The sequence below is a fragment of the Heptranchias perlo genome, chromosome 28 (assembly GCF_035084215.1).
Source record: "Heptranchias perlo isolate sHepPer1 chromosome 28, sHepPer1.hap1, whole genome shotgun sequence".
Taxonomy (NCBI): Eukaryota; Metazoa; Chordata; class Chondrichthyes; order Hexanchiformes; family Hexanchidae; genus Heptranchias; species Heptranchias perlo.
This window is the reverse complement of record NC_090352.1, coordinates 17421074-17442558: the sequence shown is the minus strand read 5'-3', so window position 1 is coordinate 17442558 and position 21485 is coordinate 17421074.

The following is a 21485-nucleotide window of genomic DNA, read 5'->3' as shown; positions in this document are numbered from 1 at the left end:
CAGTTGTACATTTGTACCTTGCAGATAACCCAATGTGCTATGCCCTCAAACTGACTGTCTAGGTCTCCTGGAGTGGATGGATCTATGCTGGCACTGAGCAGAGTCGGATTGAGTGACTGGCTGGCAGGTGAGGTGTTTTGAAAGTTCGGATGTGGGAGCTCTGACCCAGTTTCTTCTGCCATACCTGCAGAGCTAGAAAGAGGAAAAGTGATAGTAGAACACCCTCATAACATCCTATTGATAAACAGCCTTCTCCAAATAGCTAGCACAGTGCTACTGATGTGTGCAAATGTATGTGTTGGAGATTGTGTAATTGAATAGGATGGAGTGTAAAGGAAGGATAAATATTGAACAAACCCTGAGTTCAGGCCATGCCTCTTTCTTCTGCCTGTCTGGATTTGGAAGGCCCACTCCTTGAATGGGGTCAGAGGTTGCTGTTCCTCCTCCAGTTGTGGGCATCTGCCTCCTGATAGGTGCTGCCTTCTCTTAAACAAACAGAAGCAAGCATAATTATATGACCTTGACAGTATAGAATCTTCCTACTCCCACGTATGAAGGTGCTCTCTGTAGGTGCTGTGAAAACACAAAGGTCATGGAAGGAATTCGCAGCAGATTGGCTGGGGCAGGGCGAGGGAGGTGCTGGAAAGAGCAAGGTAAAGTATCATGGGCACACATAGGAAGGTGAAAAGAACTTGAAGGAATGCATGGGTAAGAAGATAGAGATCACCAATAGTTGGTACAGTATAGTCTATGAGTTCAGACTGGGACCCTACCCTTGCCACTCACGGTGAGGTCATTGAGTTTATTCCAGAACTGCAGCCACATCCTCTGGACAGTGCTGCTGGCATTAATGCTGTCTGCCACCTCCTGCCATGCTCTTCACCCCACACTCTTAGAGACCCTATAACCATCTCGCGAAACCTTGGAAACAAACAATGAACGTTTAAGCTACAGCCAGCCTCTCCCTATTGGATGTGCACCCAATTCAAGGTGCTGTGTGCACCCAGCACACAGGCACCGTAAGTTAATGACCTAAACCTGGAAATAGGTAGGGTTCGGATCCATTAGAAGCGGGTGTATTTGGTCCAAATTGCACTCGGCAGGAAAATTGGCCCATTGTGTCTATTTCATTTATTTATGGCTGTCTGATATAATTTAACTTGGAATAATCTTCAACATTAAATTGCCTTTAATAAAGCAGAAAGGGAGATGCATTTTGCATAAAAGGGTGGCAGAGACAGTCAGTGCAACTTTCAGCACCCCAAGAACTGCCACACATTGAAAAAGGTTCAATGACCTTACAAGGGAAGCCAAGGTGAGTCTAGGCATTGATGCTAATACACATCTTCTAGCACTCCTACATCCTTCACTCACCTCCTTACCTTGGAGATGATTCATCCTCCAACAACCATAGCACAACAGCAGATAGTTGTGGTTGTTGGAGGCCAATCATCTCAGTCCCAGGTCATTATTGCAGGAGTTCCTCAAGGCAACATCCTAGGCCCAACTATCTTCAGCTGCTTCAACAAAGACCTTCCTTCCCTCATAAGGTCAGAAGTGGGGCTGTTTGCTGATGATTGTACAGATTTCAGCTCCATTCGTAATTCCTCAGATAATGAAGCAGTCCGTGCCCACATGCAGCGAAACCTGCACAACATCCAGGCTTGGGCTGATAAGTGGCAAGTAACATTCATGCCACTCAATGCCAGGCAATGACCATCTCCAACAAGAGAAAGTCTAACCACCTTGACACTGGCATTACCATCATTGAATCCCCCACCATCAACATCCTGGGAGATGCCATTGACCAGAAACTCAACCGGACCTGCCACATAAATACTGTGGCTACTAGAGCAGGTCAGAGGCTGGGTATTCTGCGGCAAGTGGCTCATCTCCTGACTCCCCAAAGTGTCTCCACCACCTACAAGGCACAAGTCAGGAATGTGGTGGAATACTCTCCACTTGCCTGGATGAGTGCAGCTGCAATAACACTCAAGAAGCTCAACACCATCGAGGACAAAGCAGTCCAAAACATTCACTCACTTCACCACCGGCGCACCGTGGCTGCAGTGTGTACCATCCACAGAATGCACTGCAGCAACTCGCCAAGGCTTCTTCGACAGCACCTCCCAAACCCGCAACTTCCACCACCTAGAAGGACAAGGGCAGCAGGTGCATGGGAACATCATCACCTCCAAGTTCCCCTCCAAGTCACACACCAACCCGACTTGGAAATATATCGCTGTTCCTTCATCGTCGCTGGGTCAAGATCCTGGAACTCCCTACCGAACAGCACTGTGGGAGAACCTTCACCACATGGACTGCAACGGTTCAAGAAGGCAGCTCGCCATCAGCTTCTCAAGGGTGACTAGGGATGGGGAACAAATGCTGACTTTGCCAGCGACACCCACATGCCGAGAATATAAAAAAAGCTATGGGGGTAGTATTCTTGCCTTTAACATCTCTTTTTTCTCCTCAAAAGCAAAAGCTCACTGAAAACCATTGGGGAAAAGAGCACCATCACTCTGAACTCTGAATCTCCAGGAAGAGGAGGCCTTAGACATCATAGGCAGATGGACAGAAAAGGCTGTGGGAGACGATGAGGTGAGGTGGCAATAGAAGGTTGGTAAAAGCTGGGTAAGGCTCATCATACATAGTCTCAGCTTCATGTGCTTTCGCAAGGTATTGCAATTCCCTAACACTCCTTCAAGGTTATTGTGCGCACATCTAAACAAACACTTGTTTCACATCATAGGGGATTTTCCTGTTCCCCCAACACACCCCCCCAACCCCCCACCCCCAACTGGCGAGCTGCATGTGAGAGCTGGTTCAGCACTCATAGCTTGAAGGCATTAAAGGAATGCGGCCCAACCATCAAAATGGTTTGGGCCTCTCGCCTAGACTTCTGGCCCCACCCAAATTCCGCCTGATCTCAAAATCATAAGAACATACGGACATAAGAAATAGGAGTAGGAGTAGGCCATGCGGCCCCTCAAGTCTGCTCCGCCATTCAATAAGATCAAGGCTGATCTTCGACCTCAACTCCACTTTCCCACCCGATCCCCATATCCCTTGATTCCTTTAGAGTCCAAAAATCTATCGATCTCAGTCTTGAATATACTGAACGACTAAGCATCCACAGCCCTCCAGGGTAGAGAATTTCAAAGATTCACAACCCTCTGAGTGAAGAAATTTCTCCTCATCTCAGTCATAAACAGCCGACCTCTTATCCTGAGACTATGCCCCCTGGTTCTAGACTCTCCAGCCAGGGGAAATAGCCTCTCAGCATTTACCGTCAAGCCCTCTCAGAATCTTATATGTTTCAATAAGATCACCTCTCATTCTTCTAAACTCCAAAAAGTATAGGGCCATTCTACTCAATCTCTCCTCATAGGACAACCCTCTCATTCCAGGAATTAATCTAGTGAACCTTCGTTGCACCCCCTCTAAGGCAAGTATATCTATCTTTAAGTATGATGTGGAGATGCCGGTGATGGACTGGGGTTGACAATTGTAAACAATTTTACAACACCAAGTTATAGTCCAACGATTTTTATTTGAAATGATTTCAAATAAAAATCGTTGGACTATAACTTGGTGTTGTAAAATTGTTTACAATTATCTTTAAGTAAGGAGACCCTTCTCTGTATTAAAAAACACAACATAAACTTTACCTGAATACAGTTTTTGAAATTTGCCCTCTAGCTTTTCTTCAAATAGTTTTGAGCACAAACTGGTAAATATGAAAGTTAAAACGCTCCATCGGTACAGCTGAGTGAATGGTACTGATGCATCCTGGGAAATCAGGTGCAATGTATAAGCTCAGACTGCACAATTCACATTCAGCGTCATAACTCTGGGCAAAATTATCTACTCCAATCCCAGGCTTTTGGAAGAGGTTGAGGCCTTCAAATAAAAACTTTATTGGAGGCAGTAAATGGCCAAAAGACATTTCATTGGTTAACTTTAATCATGTTATTCTGAAATTCTTCAAATTTTTTATTTTGTCCCTTATTTTCGACATTGGGATCCCGAAAATGCCACAACTCCGGTGGGAGGCCAGGGAAATAGACCGGGACCTGGACACGCTGGGTCTCAGCATGTGTGGGTAGTTTCTGGTGGGTTTATCTAGGGTGGAACCACTGACTGCTCCTCACGCCAAAAGGGGTGAGGCCGTGGCTGGGGATTTACTACATTGGGACTTCCCACTTCCTCAGTCTCAGTGAGACCCAACATAGGTTGGGACATTGATCCACCCAATGAAATAAGGTAATACCAACCTCCTGAAGAGTGTACGTGTGCTCCATTGTGGGAGGGGGAGGTCAAGGCCAGGGTATTGACCCATTTTAATAAAATCACAGAAGGGGAAAATTTGCAGGGCTACGGGGAAAGAGCAGGGGAGTAGGACTAATTGGAGAGCTCTTTCAAAGAGCCGGCACAGGCACGATGGGCTGAATGGCCTCTTTCTGTGCTGCATCATTCTGTGATTCTATGATTTTTAAATTAATATCATAAGTCTGCAACATTGTACACCATTCAGTCCAGAATCAGAAAGGAAATTTAACAGTGTGATGACCGCAGTCAACTATTTTTTTCTTGCTGAAGTATGGTGGATATCATTGCAAGATCAGATCTTGGGAGCAGTATGCTACCCATCACTTCAGAAAGAAACTTTACACCAACAGAATCAACAAGAGTTACAGCAAGCAGTTTAAATGACAACCATCACTACAACACCAGGCAACAATGTCTCACAGACCAAGGTGGCAACTTGTCAGCAGATGGAGCTCTACAACCACATCAAATACTGGGAACTGAAGTAACAGAGTGCGCTGTGCAGCAGCCTATTCTCCATCTGAAATGTCAGACTAACCCTCACAGCAGAGGGAGCGCACTGAAATTCCAATGTGCACTGCCTGATGCTGAGGCTCCCCATTAGGAGAACAGACTCTTAAATGTATCCCTCTTAGCTGCAAACAGTACAATAACATTTTTGTGACACAATGTTTCATTTTAACCCAATTTGTTTAAACAACAGCAACAATTTGCATTGATATAGTGCCTTTAAGGTAGAAAAATATCCCATGGCATTTCACAGAGGCATAATTAAAAAACTGGATGCCAATCCAAAGAGGGAGATATTAGGAGAAACTTAGTCAAAGCAGTGGGTTTTGAGGAGGAGAGGGAGGGGGAGAGACAGAAGGGTTTAGGGAGGGAATTCCAGAGCATGAAGCCTAAGGGACTGAAGGCATGGCCACCACTTGAGGGGCAAAGGGAGGGGGAATTCTCAAGAGGTCTGAGGAAGGGAGAGTTTGGGGGTGGGGTGGTGTGGGGGCAGTGGTGGTATCGCACGGCTGGAGAATGTTAAAGAGGTAGAAAGGGGTGAGACCGTGGAGGAATTTAAATACAAGGCTGAGGTTATTAAATTTTGTGGGGGGATCGGAAGCCAATGTAGGTCAGTGAGGACGGCTGTGATAAGTGAGTGGGCCTTGGTGCAGGTTAAGATAAGGGCAGCAGTTTTGGACGAGCTATTTACAGAGGGTGAAGGACAGGAGGCCGGCCAGGAAAGCATTGGAATAGTCGAGTCTGGAGATGACAAAGACATGGATTAGAGTTTTGGTAGCAGATGGGCTTGAGGTAGGGGTGGAGTCAGGCAATATGACAGAGGTGGAAGTGGTGGGTCTTTGTGATACACAGGATATGGGGTTGGAATCTCAGCTCAAAGTCAAATAGGACACTGAGGTTGCGAACAGTGTGGTTCAGTCTCAGACAGTGGTCAGAGAGGGGAGTGGAATCAGTGAGAAGAGTACGAAATTTGTGGCGGGGTCTGAAGACAATGGGAACATTCTTTGTCTAAAGCTGTGAGCAAACTGCTCTCACTAACTCAGGATCTAAGTTTCTATACTATCAGTAAAACGCTGGAAACATCATTTATTTTCTAAAAACACTTGTGTTTTAGGATTAGTATGAAATCCATTACTATAACCTACAGCTCACAAACTGAGGAAGTCAAGGAACTTGACACCAGGAAAACTGCTTCTCAAGCAAACTTTTCAGCTCACAATGGCTACATGTTTAAATAGACAGCCAACTATTTTTTTAAGTAACTGCAATCAGGTTCCAAGCCGGGCAAGACCATTTTGATCAATAGGTTAACCTTCCATACAACATCAACTTGAATTTATATAATACCTTAACATACCAAAAAAAAAATCCCAAGGCACTTCACATATGGGCGTTGGAAATGGAATGGACGCCAAGCTGGAACGAGAGAGATTAACAGATGTGACAGAAGCATGGCTGAAGAGATAGGTTTTTCCAAGGTTTTGAAAAGATGAAGGGAAAGGTGCAGAGATGGAGAGGTTCAGGCAGAGGGTTCAGAATGTAGGACCGAGATGGCTGAAGGCTTTACAACCAATGGTGGGAGAAAGGGAGAAAGGAAGGAAGGATGAATAGGGTGCTGTAATCAGTGAAACAAAGCATTCAGTAGGAGTTATAAGGCTGGAGGAGCTTGCAGAACTAGGGTGGGGTAAGATCATGGAGGGATTTATAGAGAAGAATGAGAATTTTAAATTTAGTACAATGGAGGAAGAAAGTTAAACGAAAAGGTGAATGAGGACTGGGATGATGGACACAAGTGCCAGAGTTTTGGACAATTGGAGTTTATGATGGGAGGAGAGAGAAAGGCCAGCAAAAGTTGGTGTTGGAGTAGTTGAGTCTGGAAGTCACAAAGGCAAGTGGTTTCTAGAAAGGTTAGATCCACATTTACAGGCATCTTATAAGCTACGTTGCTAAGGACGACAAGTCTGCAATTATCATAATTCAAGCCTATGGTTATCTTTACTATTCAGAGCTCAATAAACAACAAGGAAGATAACTGATTTAGGGCATCAGTGAAAGTAATTAGATGAATTGGAGTTTAATTTTACAAGAATAAAAAACATTGAATTGTATTGCACTGGACGAAAGGAGGGAATGAATACAGTAAGACATATTTTTCAATGAAATTGGCACTTTCAGATTAATTTGTTAATTTTCCAGCATTCATTTGGGAAGGAGAATGTTACTGAAGTATCTCTATAGTTAAATCAGATAGAGCAGGGGTGGCCAAACTTTCAGAGCCAGAAAAAGAAAATGGTATCAGACAAATGTTCAGGCCATTTTCCGTTACAGCTTGGGTTCTGGGAATGCGATGTCAAAAGTGGATCTCTGTTGTCATTTATGTTCAGGAGCTTCACTGATAGCTCAAGAATGACACATCTCCAATTCAACTCAGCACCAATAACTAAAACACTTGAGTGTTGCACCCTGTGGGATTTCACACCATGTGTCTTATTCTTCACACAGCTCTACTCAAAGGAAAACTCACTTGACATCTCAGAAGGTTTCAGGACTGGAGTTACTTTCCACGTAGTGTGCTAGAAATGCACAGCAAGTCTGTCAAGATCTGAAAAGAGAAGACAGATTCATGTTTTGGGTTGTCACCGTTCCACATAAAGAAAATGGGACAGATCTTTAAAGGACTGATCAAAATAAAGAGGAGTGGAGTATTGCAGGTAAAGGACAAGAATACAGAAATGCTAATTATTGTTACAAAAAGGCAGCTAATAGATTCAATAACTTGAGAACAGATGTATTTTAAAGGCTGAAATGAGATGAAAAGTGCTGGATGAAACACAATGGTCACTTCTGTCACATCACAAAAAGGCATTAGAAAGAAAAAAGGTGAGTAGAACAGCTTTAAAAGCTATATTTTGGTCGGTTTGTTCTGTGGGGAAGATGGATGCCAGCAGTTGGTTTTATGTTTACTATAAATACATCCAGAAGGCAGCCACTGTCTGTACTGTGTTAGATATTTTGAGATCACATCAGTGTTAGATGTTTTATGAAAGGTGATCTGCTTGCACTGATCATACTGATAGAGGAAGAATCACTGGGGTAGAAATTAATATTAGTCTTACTGAAAATGTAAAGTGAAGAAATTCAGCAAACCAAAGAGCAGTAAATGTGCCCAGAATGTCCTACAACACTCCCAGTCTCAGCTTGCCAGGTCACACAGGAAGAATTGTACCTGTGGAGCTGTACCCCAACAACATCTTGCATTTATATAGTGCCTTTAACGAATTAAAAACGTCCCAAAGTGCTTGACAGGAGTCAAATCAGACAAAATTTGGCACCGAGCCACATAAACAGATATTAGGACAGGTTGGTCAATGAGGTAGGTTTTAAGGAGTGACTTAAAGGAGGAGAGAGAGATAGAGAGGCAGAGATAGGAAGGGAATTCCAAAGCTTAGGGCCGAGGCAGCTCGAGTCAGCGGCTTCAGGAGAAAATGGGGAAATGGAATTAAAAGGGGAAAAAACATTAAAAAAAGAAAGAAATTGGGACTGTGCCAAGAAATAAATGAGTGAAAATACAAACACACGGTTCACGAAAGGAACAGGAACGCTCGCACGGGAAGGTGCCATGGGGAGGAGAGTGGGTGTTGAGGGTGGTGGAAGAATAGACCAGGGTGTCACGGAGGGAGCGGTCCCTTCAGAACGCGGAAAGGGGAGGGGAAGGGAAGATGTGTTTGGTGTTGGGATCGGGCTGGAGGTGGCAGTGAGCAGTGAATACAGTATACTAAATTGAAAGAAGTACAAGTAAACACTCCTTCCAGATGAAACTGCGGTTTACTTGTACCTCTTTCAATTTACTATACTGTATTCGCAGATCACAATGCGGTCTCCTCTACATTGGGGAAACCAAACACAGACTGGGTGATCACTTTGCTAAACACCTCCGCTCAGTCCGCAAGCGTGACCCTGACCTGCCGGTCGCTTGCCACTTTTAATTTCCCACTCCCACTCTGACCTCTCTGTCTCGGCCTCTTACACTGCTCCAATGAAGCTCAACGTAAGCTCGAGGAACAGCACCTCATCTTTCATTTAGGCACTTTACAACCTTCCGGACTCAATATTGATTTCAATAATTTCAGATCATAACCACTGCTCCCATTTTCTCGGACAGCAAGTGCTGGTAATGGTTCTGCTGTTGCCATTTACAGCTCCTCAAGACCGGTCTTTTGTTTCTTAACTTGTCCCATTACCACTCTCCTTGCCTTGCGCCATCATCCCTTTTGTCATTTAATCATTTAATCACTCTTCCCTCTCCACTATCACAGACCTTCTCATTTGTTCTTTCCTCCCCTCCCCTTCCTCACCCCCTTTCTCTGGCTCTGTACTTGCTTAAAAACTTTAACTCTTTAATATCTTCCAGTTCTGATAAAAGGTCTTGACCTGAAATGTTAACTCTGTTTCTTTCTCCATAGATGCTGCCTCACTTGCTGAGCTTTTCCAGCATTTTCTGTTTTTATTTCAGATTTCCAGCATCCGTAGTATTTTGCTTTTGATTAAGTATTTTTGAAGTGTAGTCACTGTTGTAGTGCAGGGAAACATGGCAGCCTATTTGCGCAGAACAAGGTCCCACAAATGGCAATGTGATAATGACCAGATAATCTGTTTTAGTGATATTGGTCCACCTGAGAGGGCAGATGGGGGTCTCAGTTTAACGTCTCATCTGAAAGGCAGCACCTATGACAGTGCAGCACTCCCTCAGTACTGCACTGGAGTGCCAGCCTAGATTTTGTGCATAAGTCTCTAGAGTGGGTCTTGAATCCACACCTCCTGACTCAGAGGTGAGAGATCTACCGCTGAGCCACAGCTGACATTATTACTAATCACTGATCCATCAATCAGAATTACTAATATTTTTACTGCCATATTAACTTGAAGTGACAATGTTTATTCTTATAAGGACCACTCATATAAGAGCAGGCAAGTCTAAAGGCTGTTCCCCGCCCCATAGCAAGGAACATGTCAAGGGGAGTTCATGGACTACCCTGGGAATTCTTTAACCCCAATTAGACCCGATAGAACTCTCAGCAGCTGAGAGCTGTCGAGAGGTCTGTTCAGGGCCTGATTAAAAACTCAAACATTCATTCAGACAAAGGTAATCAGAGATCAATTTACCTCTCTATCAGTGGGCTTTAGCTCCCTTAGGAGCATTTTTAACATTTGAGACCTGTTCCTCTTTGGCCTTTCCTGGACCTCTGATCTGCCATCAGAGCGGCTTGGTGCTGCTCCGATTCTCCTGGCAAATGTCGGGGCGGGAACCTCATTCCGCATTACAGGTGTGTGCCACCACCCCAAGTTTTAAAAGACCCCATCCCCACGGTTTGGTGTCAGATTCCAAGGGCAGAAGGGAGGTCATTTCTGCTACACTTCCGCTGCTGGAGCCTGACTCCTGGAATCTCAGCCCCTATTTAATTAGAAACTCACGGGAGCGTACTCCACTTCTGCTGGATAACTAAGGTGTTGAAACGTATTTGGGAATAATCATTGATGCTGTTGATTAACCCAGTGTCAATTGATTTTCTGAAATGATGTGAATCCAATTGTTGGCTCCTTGTCATTAACCCAGCATCAATTTACGCTCCGGAATGACACAAACTTAACGATTAGCTCCTTGGCAGTTGCTCCAGGACATTTCAGAAATTTCTTTCATGGGTGATGAAACACTTAATTAACTTGTTGTATCTCAATTACAGTTAAAGCAGTCAGGCAGAAACAGCAATCAGAATCATCTCATCATTAGTGCCAGGTTCTGACAAATGGGGATAGCAAAATGATTACAACTTAGCTGAGACTCCCATGAGTGGACCTTGATTAGCAAAGGGATTTCTATCATTTTGCTTGAAAGGTGACTTTAGGACAGAAGATAATTTTAATGCTTGTCAGATTCATTCATAAATGGAAAGTGTCTAGGGTCCATGATTCCACTGTGCTTCACAAGTTCTGATCCATGTGGTGGGACACCATGGAAAATGATAAAGTCCTATCACTACGGGGGGACTTGTACGCCATTTATTCAGATTCACATTAGGGTCTTGTCAACTCCAACTGCAGTGCATTTGTACACTGAAACTTCACCATTATGATATCCATCCAGATAGGCTTTTGAACTGGAATAAATGGTCGACATTGTGATACACTGGAACCGGCCAAATGGACTTGAATGCTCTTTCCCGATTCTGTATATCCTAAGGATTTTCCCTGCTAATTCTTGCCATCAATGCAACAGAATCTTACACCCCACCAATATTTGCATGCCATTTTGTCATTATAAATGCATTAATGACATAAAAAGTGTGACTCAAAATTGTGATACAGGAAGTAAGATTTATGGACCAGAAGTGTGCACACATGAAAGATGTTTAATGATCTACTCATGGATTTGCTGTTGTGTTGCTCACAGGAAGCCAGAGGAAACATTGTTTTATAAGGAAGTAGACACAGTGTGGTGTTGGCGACTGTAAGTAAGAAGATACTGGCCCCGATTTTAAAAGGGGGGCAGAAATGAAGCGAGCCCCAAAGGTGTACCCGGAGAGTCCGGAGACGTAGAGGCCCTGCCGATGTGTTTTGAGAAGGGGTAATCATTTTGTGACACTTCAGGCAGTGGTGCAAGAGCAGTTTAAGGGATTGGGAAATGAGGTGTAGTGTGGGTTAGTGAGTAGGCTGTGAAGAATAGTGAGTAATTGGCAGAGGAAAGGGGGTAAGGGAGTTGAGGTAGAGTCTTGAACAGTGAAATGATAGAGAGGAGTAGTGAGCTTTCAGAAGGTAAGGAGTACTGTGGGTAGCATTTGGTGGATTGGGGATTGAACACTCAAAGTGGGCTTTATGGGTTAATAAGAATTGATTTGGGGGGAGTGAGTAATTGCGAGGAATGGTAATGGGCATGGGTGGAATGAATAGTTGAGGTAGGCGGGTAGTGAGTACTGGGTAACTGGTGGAGCAGAGGTGAGAGTGAAAAGTTTAGATGATGTGTAGTGGATATTGGTGGATAAGGAGTATTTGGGTATCAGTGGAGAGTTGGGAGAAGGGAATAGTTTGGAGATGGGCAATGGGTACCAGGACAATGGGTATCAGGTGTGGCAGTGGGCATCAGTGATACAGTGAGTATTGGAGAGTGGAAGATATTTAATAAGTTGAGACTACGAGTTATTTAAGGCCACAATGATTCATTTAATAAATTTGCAGCTACCCTCTTCCCCCATTGCCCAATTCTACCTTTCAAGGCCACATTCAAATATTTTCCCATCCATCCGCCTTATTTTCCATGTACCTTGTGCAGCAGCATTGATGGCCAAGGTTGGAGGCCAATGATGGTTGGTAACATGTAAACTGTAGCAAAAAGAAACAAAAATAGAGCCTTCTATAAATAGGCAAGATGTATAATGCAGTAACATAGAAATGCCCAGTGCCCCCAAACTACCCAAAATTCATCAATCAATAGCCAAATGCAACCTAGCTTTAAGAAATTTTATAAAGAGGGCAGGCCTGTTTTCCCTGAGAGGTTCCCAGTTGGTGTAAGTGAGGACTGGGCTGTGGGTGGAGCTTTGCCTAACATTGAGAAATTAAGCTTGGGGCTTCATTCAAATAATTTTGACATGTAAAGTGGGGTTTCGCATGCTGCATCGGGCCTACTTTTCCTGCTCAAAATTGCCCGATACAAAATCAAGCCCGGTAAGAATGTGGTGTGAGGTCAGGGTTCCCAGTCTGAGCCTGCCATTGGTGAAACACCCCCCGATACTAGCGGGGCCCTGGAAAATTAGGGCTAACATGATGATTGGTATTGCAGGCAAAAAATCTAGAGTACACAAAGTGTGGTTTGAGGCCATTCTGATGAGGGTAGCTTGCCCAGTTTTTTTTTCAAATAAGAACATTGCATGACATGTGCTTCACTCTCATGGAGGTCAAAGTTAATCATTTTGCCTGGAAATGTTTGGGTTCTATGTTTAAAAAAGAAAAATATTTTGAGCAACTGAACCGACATCCAATGTCTCATTGAGGCAGCTGCGGCATATTTACCCGTACGTGTCAGGAAGGTTCCAGGTTCAATGTCTGGGCTGTGTTCAGATGGCAGGTCTTAGCTAAGGGTCTAAAATTGCCTTGACTCTCCCCTGGGATAGAAAGGAAGAAATTACCGAGAGCTTCCTTTCCTGGCCTTTATTGTATAGTTTCAGTTGAAAAATATCTATTTTTCAACGTCAGGTGAAGTGAGGCTCAGCTACGATGCCCTCCATTGTTGAATAGCTTGCCAACACTCCCTGTGTGGACTCACACATGAAGAATGGCTACTTAGGCGAAGTACTGGATCATCATTGTGTTTATTGTCCCATGCAACGATCGGTCGATTATGCCTAGAGTTTTAGATCACCCACCTAACTCTTGTTCACTTACTCAGGATACAGATTACTGAGCTACTCCACATAATAATTAAATGTTGGTGTTTTATTACACACGTTGGAATTTATATGTAATAAATTGGTTGCCACTACAATTAGATTAGACAATCTATTCAACTGAACCATGACTAATTCTTTTAAAAATCTAATCAAATAAATTGGCTATTAATCTATAAATACAACTTAACGCTTGTTACTCCAGTAACATAAATTGAACTGTAACATCAATGTTATTTAGGTGAATGTACAATGCTGTGGTCTTACACTCCGTTGTGCTTGTCCTTACTTCATATACAGTGTTAAAAATTAGCTGCAGTAATATCATGAATGTGGAAATACTTTCCTTTAATTTTATTAGCCAAACATTTATCATTCAACATCAATCAAAGTTAACACAATGGCACACATGTTTATTGCAAACTCTAGAATATATACACAGGAGTAAAGATAACTGGATTATTTCCCAGTAAAACTCTGCCTGCTCTGCCTATTATAATTCTGGGCAGAAATATTCCTCTGTGCACTACGGGAAATCAAATTGTGAGTGTATACTTTATCAGTATCAATGCTTCCATTAAAATAGCAGAAGAATATTATATGAACATGTTAAATGTATTTAAGCATTAAGTTATAGATCATTTTTTATTTTTCTGCTAGTTGGAAGGATAAGGAATGCATTTAGATTCCTCTTTTCTAACCTTTATTGAGGCATAGGCTTGAAAGAAAGAAGAACTTGCATTTATGTAGCACCTTTCACATCCTCAGGACAACCCAAAGCACTTCACAGCCAATGGATTACTCTTGAAGAATTGTCACTGCTGTTATGTAAGGAAACACGGCAGCCAATTTGTGCACTGTATGTTCCCACAAACAGCAATGAGATAAATGACCAGTTCATTTGCTTTTTGAAGGTGTTAAGTGAGGGATAAATGTTGCTCCAGAATACTGGGAAAAGCTTCCCCGCTCTTCTACATCCACCTGAAAAGGCTAGACAGGTCCTTTGTTTAACATCTCATCTGAAAGAGGGCACCCTTGACAGTGCTGCACTCCTTCAGTACTGTGCTAAAGTGTCAGCCTAGTTTATGTGCTCAAAATGTGTTTTGAACCGGCAACCTTCTTGACTCAGAGGTAAAAGTGCTATCACAAAAGCCAAGCTGACAATTACCAGTAGCGTAGCATAATTTTCTCCCCCAGATCCCATGGTCGATCTTACAAACTGCGCAAGCACAATTTAAGGCTCCTCCAATGTCACAAAATCAGCCCAACATTTATTTTCTTTAAATTAGATAAAGGGATATGGTTTTATATATGAGAAGAATTGTGGACAGTGCGATTAGTCTTTTGATACTGAGTATTAAACAGTATGCAAGCCATTCTAAGCACTAATAAAGCAGGTCAAATATTTATGAATTGTATGACCCCAATATTCCTCTCCTCAAACCCAAAATTCCAGATGTGTTCAGATTAACCTGACATGGCCTAAACCTGCCGAGATTTGGAGGTTTAGGTTAATAGCATTGGCCTGATGTTCCCCAGGTGTGTAAGTATCTAAAATTTACAGCATTACCCCTAGAAATACACATCATACAAACTATTATAAATTAAAAACTGTTTGTGGTCATAACATTCAAATGGCATTGCACTTGTAGATGGCACCATCAGAGTGACACAATGTGACTCGCCACCAACAGTTATGTGACTGTCAATCAACAGATCTTAAGGAGTCGATATTAATTCCCCCCGCCTGGTAGAAACCAGGCCAGATGGCAGTTAAAATGAAGCGGGAAACTTAACCACTCCTTTCCCACTCCAGTCTGGCTGACTGCAATTTTAAATTGCAGGCGGCAAGGACGCCCGCCTGAATCCAGCGGGGTCCTCTTTAAATATCCAGATCGGGGCCCGATCTCCGATTTTAGCCTAAGGCCTGAGCAGGGGAGGCTTCCTTGCTAGGCCAAACCTGCCGGGAATGGGAGCCAGGGCCAGAAGAGGCCCAGCAACGTGAGTTTTTAAAATTTATTTTAGTTTCTTTGTGGGCCAGGAGGAGCAGGAATCAAGGGATGCCATTCAATCAAAGTCCAGCTTGTATGTGGCCAACAACAACAGTTTGCTGCCTCGATGCCCTTTTCTTTCATTAGTCCAGTGTGCCAGCTATTTTTGCCCAGGAAATGCAGGTGTCTGAATGGCTTGTCTACAACAAGGCCTACCCTTTACTTCCCTGGCTGATGACACCACTGCATCAGCAAACTCGCTGACAATGGCCACAGGTTGCAAAATCGAGCACCAATCTCCCATGATCAATTCTCAGGATGCCCAACTCAGCGATCCGCAATTTGCGGGTGAGAAATGAAGCTATGCCACCACCATGCGTGGCCTGATTTCAACATGGAAATCCCAATATTAAATGGTTCCCACCCATCTTTGTGATACCTTCTGCTTCTACTTAAGCACCCTTCCTAATGGGTGCCTGGCCAGCGTACCTCCAGGAAAATGAGGATGACGGTCACATTAGGGCCCTCCTGCTCATTTTCATAGCTGCTCCATCCCTGCGCCTGTTCCAGGCACCAGCTCTCCACTTCCCCCTTGTGGGAGCCCCAGGAAATGCCTGGGCAACATAAAAGGGGTGGAAACCTGCCATCACGGGTCTCCGCCCATTTTTCCTCTGCTTTGTTCCCCAGGTTCAAAGCAGAGGGAATTATGCCCCATCTCCAGAGTAGCATTGGATGCCATTAGACTTTTTAGTGCTTCATTTTCACACAGAAATGTCACCCACGATGTTTCTAACATATAGTAGGTAGATCCTTACTCCCAACAGTGAGGGATATTTTAGATCACCCAATCGCTACCTGTCTGCTGATAGTCCCCTTCTAGCTGTTCACCTTGAAAACACAGAATAGAAAAAAAATCAAAAATAGATCCCTGATGGCTCAATGAGTTTGTCCAATGATTTGATGAGCCACACAGCACAAGGAAATCCCAGGTACGCTTCCTGGCGTGTGGTGAGTTGACTGATGTTGGCCAGAGCAATGGTAAGGGTGATACAAATAGTGTCAGCACATCAGACACAAAGACCCAGAGCTCCTGTTGAAAACTTTAAGTGTGTGGACATCAGATGAGGACAGGATTGGGTTTATCTGTGATGCCCATCACAGCTGAATAGCCTGTTGACTGTTGACAAGGGTCTCATGAAAAATGACCACATCCCAGCAAGGAAGGGAGAAATAGGCAAGGAGAAATATATATATATATATATATATATATATAATCCCAGAGTTGGAATAAACTTTACAAAACTCTCCAAAAGGAAAAAAATAATTTAATAAATTCAAACAATTTTAAACCCAAATTAAGCTTCTGATCATTTTATTAACATAAATAATTTGACAAAACCCTGAGAAATATTATTAAAAATGGGGGAAAAAATGAACAAATGCATAAACAATTTTGTTTTACAGATTTGTACAGTATAGTTATACAACAATTAGGACTATCAGAATGTTTTGAGAACAATGGCAAACAGAAAGACATTTTGTTTTCTAAAAGACAATTAATTCAGTCGACAAGTGCTTTCTCAGCCTCATATGTGATAGTGATGCAGCGAGACATGCACAGTGTGTTGGGAGAGAAATTATATTTTCTTGTGAAACCGGACGCATACATTATAGGTTTACCAGTTTTCTATTTTTTAAGGGGTGAGAATAATTTCAGATTAATAAGCTTTATAAGCAGAACTGAAGACCTGTTTGTATGCTCCATTTATACTGCAGCCACCAATGAGGTCTCATGTGGTTAGAATCAGCATGGCCTGACCTGAATCTTATCTCCCAAGGTTTATTACTGAGGATTGCTCCAATTCAGGTTACACACTAACCTGACACACTGACAGCCCACACTTGGTTTTACATCAGCTATTGACGCCAATCTGGTTTGAATCTCTGTTCGTCAACCCAAGTCAACCTGGAGATTGATGTTAAGTGTTTTTAACTCCATCAGCTTTGATCAGACTAAATCTGTCTGCAGCATTAATATCCAGTCGTTTATTAAGGGCCGTCATTAATCGCAAATTCACAGCTACTATATAAATTCACAGCTCCACTATAAACGGGTGCTATACAAACTTGTAGCGAGTGGCACACAGTAGGGGTAATTTTGACTTTGTGCAGTAATGCAAAACGGGTGATAGCCAGTCAGCGGCCTGTTTTACATCTCTCCCGATTTTTAACTCCACTGACTTCAATGGAAATTAAAATCAGGAGAGAGATGTAAAAAGGGGTACCGATTCGCTATCGCCCGTTTTACACTATCGCGCAAAGTCAAAATGATCCCCAGTGATGCTTATGGAAGTCTGTCTCTGCAGGTTATGCTCCTGTCATTATTCCCTAGCTCCCATCAGCCTCAGGCTACTCGAGCTATTTGGTAGCAGTAGTCTGAGTTTTCCTGGCATGTCATTACGATTTGATCACAGGACCATAACCATTAACATGGACATCCCAGTTCTGATGGTACAAACCACTCTTCTGTTAGATTATCTCGGCTCAATATTTGAACTTGTCGAAGATTTAGTCTGTCCTAGCAGCACAGTTAAGAGGTTTGCTTCACACTGCTGTGGTAAGTAATTTGGTGTCAGCTCCAGCAGAGGCTATCATCTAAACCTGATAATTACTGTGTGGCTGTGTTCAGTCACTTCTCCAACAGCCTACTAGGTGGCCTCATTAAGTAAAGTTAACAGTACTTTTAGCTTGTACTTTCTTGCCTTGTGGATCCAGTCAGGTTTTCTGTATGGGCAGTAGGGTTGCCAACTCTAGTTGGGACTTATTCCTGGAGGTTTCATCACATGACCTATCACCCCAATCATCCAGCCAAACAGCCTTTTTAACTATCTCTATTAATTTTATAGCTAATAAATGAAAGTGTTCAAAGAAAATGAAAAAAAACACAATTTTTTTTAATGCCCCAATGATTTTTCCCCCTGGCTGCTCACAGCAGTGTCCAGGAGATTAATCTTTAATTCCTGGAGACTGCAGGACAATCCTGGAGGATTGGCAATCCTAATGGGCAGCCTTACATTCCACTGTGTTTTGAAATGTTTAATATTGAAGATTTGGCACAAGAGGTGTGTGGAGGCACGATACTTGGAGATGGCCCCACCTTGGCACCAGCGCTGGCACTGAAAGTGGCACAACAATTGAGGGCCAATAACCTGCCCTTCAGCTGCTGGGATAATTCACCTGTGATCTGGAGGAGTGAAATCAGGGACCCTTTTTCTTTTTACAATTGCCAATCATGATCCAAGAAGTTATGTTATCTGGTGGCCTCGCTGAGATAGGATGAAACTCAGTACACCAACGGCTGAGTGTCAGGCACTGCTGGGATTTGAACCTGAACTACAGCAGTGGGAAGTGAAACTCCTGTCAGTACGGTACTGAGCCACTCAAATTATATTAAGATTCAGTTTCCATCGAATGCTTCTTGTCAACTATTTTGGCCCTTTGAAAGCCACCTTCACCTCATTACAGAAACTACTCTGCACAAGTTTCAGCGGCTGATACAACACTTCGGAGGGAAAGAAAATAAGGAAAATGTAGGGGGTCGAGTTTCTGTACGTTGGTTCTCCCAATCTCCCGACGGAGCTTCTGCCGAAGTTACAGCGGGAGATCAGGAGAACCGCCACGGAAATTCTATCTCATAGAGCTTTGCTGTTGTGTTGAACATCACAAGGGTCAGAGGAAAGAAAAATATCGTGGATTATAATGTGGACAAGATGAGCATCTTCATTCATTGGTAAAGAACATATAGCTCTTACAATCATAAGACTGTAGCATATCCAAAATAATATAAAAATAATTTAAATTTTACATTAAAATTAGAATATAAATGTAGTTGCTTTAAGTGTTTTCTTACCAGAAAGGACCATGTAGTGATAGGTGGTTAAACAGGCCACACTAAAGGAAAGGGACTAATGTTTTCATTGCTGAGAGTGAAGGAATTATACATTACAAGAGGTATGTGAATAGAGGGGTTAAACTTTGGTAACTATGAGAATGTTTATATCTATATAAGTTAGAATGGATAAATAGTATTTTCTCATGTTATTCATTTATTAAAGCATGCCAAAATTTACTATATATTTAATATTTACAGTAATTGTACGCTAGCTTGTCCTATATTTTTCTTTTACTGAAACAAAGAAGTACTTTGTAACTATTGTGAAACACAGAAGTTCTGAATTACAGTCATTTTGGAGAATTGTGGAGCTCAGATTGATGGTCCACACAGAAACTCCATCTTCGATTCACAGTGATGAAAGAGGTTTTTTTTTGCTAAATTTCAACTATCATAACGTCATCTGATGCCACGGTAATATAATGTTACAGTGTATATCGTCCAGTGTGTGGGCAATGCCAGTTTCTACTAAACAGTTGGTAGGAAAATGCAATGGTCCACATTAGCACACACTGGGGTAAAAGAAATATTCTATCCGTGAGATATCACTTTCCAATGTGTGGAGATGAGAAGGGGAAGCTGCACCGTGCTCGATTTACGTACAAGGGTCAATGTAACATCAAACTCTAGTCTCTGCACAGTGTACATTATAAACACAGTCCATCTCCTATACACGTCAATACATTGCCAACCATGCATCCTTTGTAGCCTGTGGGGAATGTGTTAAAGATGACATGTTTAGAGCTCCCCAAACACTCAGCAGTGGATCTGTTGCTTAGTATGTTGCTGAGCCATACAGGTCAGAGAGATCCCAGGCTCAGTCCCTGATCTGTACTCAGTTAGCTGGTCACAGCTGGGGGAGAGTGGTGGGGGGGTTGCCATAGATGGACTCCAGGAGGAGAATGATCAGGCGAGATTCCTACTACTGATTGCTATCCACTTCTAGAATGTGTGCACTTGTGGACACTGAATGACCCCATAGTCAAATTGCCTGCTGACACTTATTATCTAGACCTCTTAAAGGGGGCAACAGACCGCTGTCAACACCTGTAGAACTATAGAGGTGGCTGCTTCAGGAGAAAAGGGGAAGGTAAGGGAAGGGAAGGGGGAATTAGCTGTTTAAGATTGCATTTTGTGTGTCTTCCCAACATTTGCATACGAACAATTGAGGGCTGCATCCTTGAGGACTGCACTGCACCTTCTACAGTTGTGTAGCTTTTACAAATGGGTAACAGTTACTGAATCTAGCTGTCCCTTGAAAAGGCATTCAAGGGAGGACCAAACAGAAGTGAGGTTCTCCATTGGTGTGACTGAGGCTCCTATAAATTTCACTGTACTTAGGAATCAGGAAACCTGAAACAAATGCAAATAGTAGCGGCGTGATGGGGAACACTGGTGGGTACCCATGGACTCATGGGTTCAAGCTGAAGATCCCCCGACAACTATTTCCTGACCTTAGCTGTGTCAGACACGAAGGCCAATTGCATCTCTTTGCAGCAGAGAAGCAGCGTTGCTAAGTCACCATTACTCACCAGTATATCATTTGTGGAAGTTTTTTTAAAATGCTCATGCTTCACGCGGGAAGTTGATAAATCCACAAATCACAGGACTTGTGAGTAAATTGTGCGTTGACAATCTGGAGACAGTGACCTGTTAGCCATTCTTATTCTTCTTTCAATGGCTTATTAGGAATCAGTATTACAGAGGCCTAGGATGACATGTCTGTGGGGATGGGGGGAGGGGGGTGCCCTTAAAAGGGAGAAAATAATGAAAAGTAGTAGATATTTTTTTAAATGGAAACAAGGTCATCCAATAAACAACGGCACAATTCTTCTTTTGGCTAATAATATGTGTAATGTATAGAATGAAGATATTTTTGACATTTTCCTTGACTTAGCAATGCATGCAGTCAAGCAGTTGCCTCCCAAGCAGGTTGATCACATATTTCAGTCCCATGTCTACTTGTCTATTAGTTGGGAATGAGTTTTGACTGTGCTCACCCAGTCACTAGATGGGGCACTTCACCAGGGCATTGGTTTACCTCACAGTGAGCCCATTTTCTTTCTATGGCAGCAGTGAGCCTGCTAGAACACAGCTGTGCAACATTTTGGAGCAGAGGGCTGAATCTATGTTTCACAGTTACTCAATGGGCTGTGCAGGACTGATTTGACCTTAATGAGCACAGCATGAAATTGAGTCCAATGTTCCACCACATTCATCTTTCAAGTTCACTTTAAGCATAGCTCAAGGCACCTTATTAAA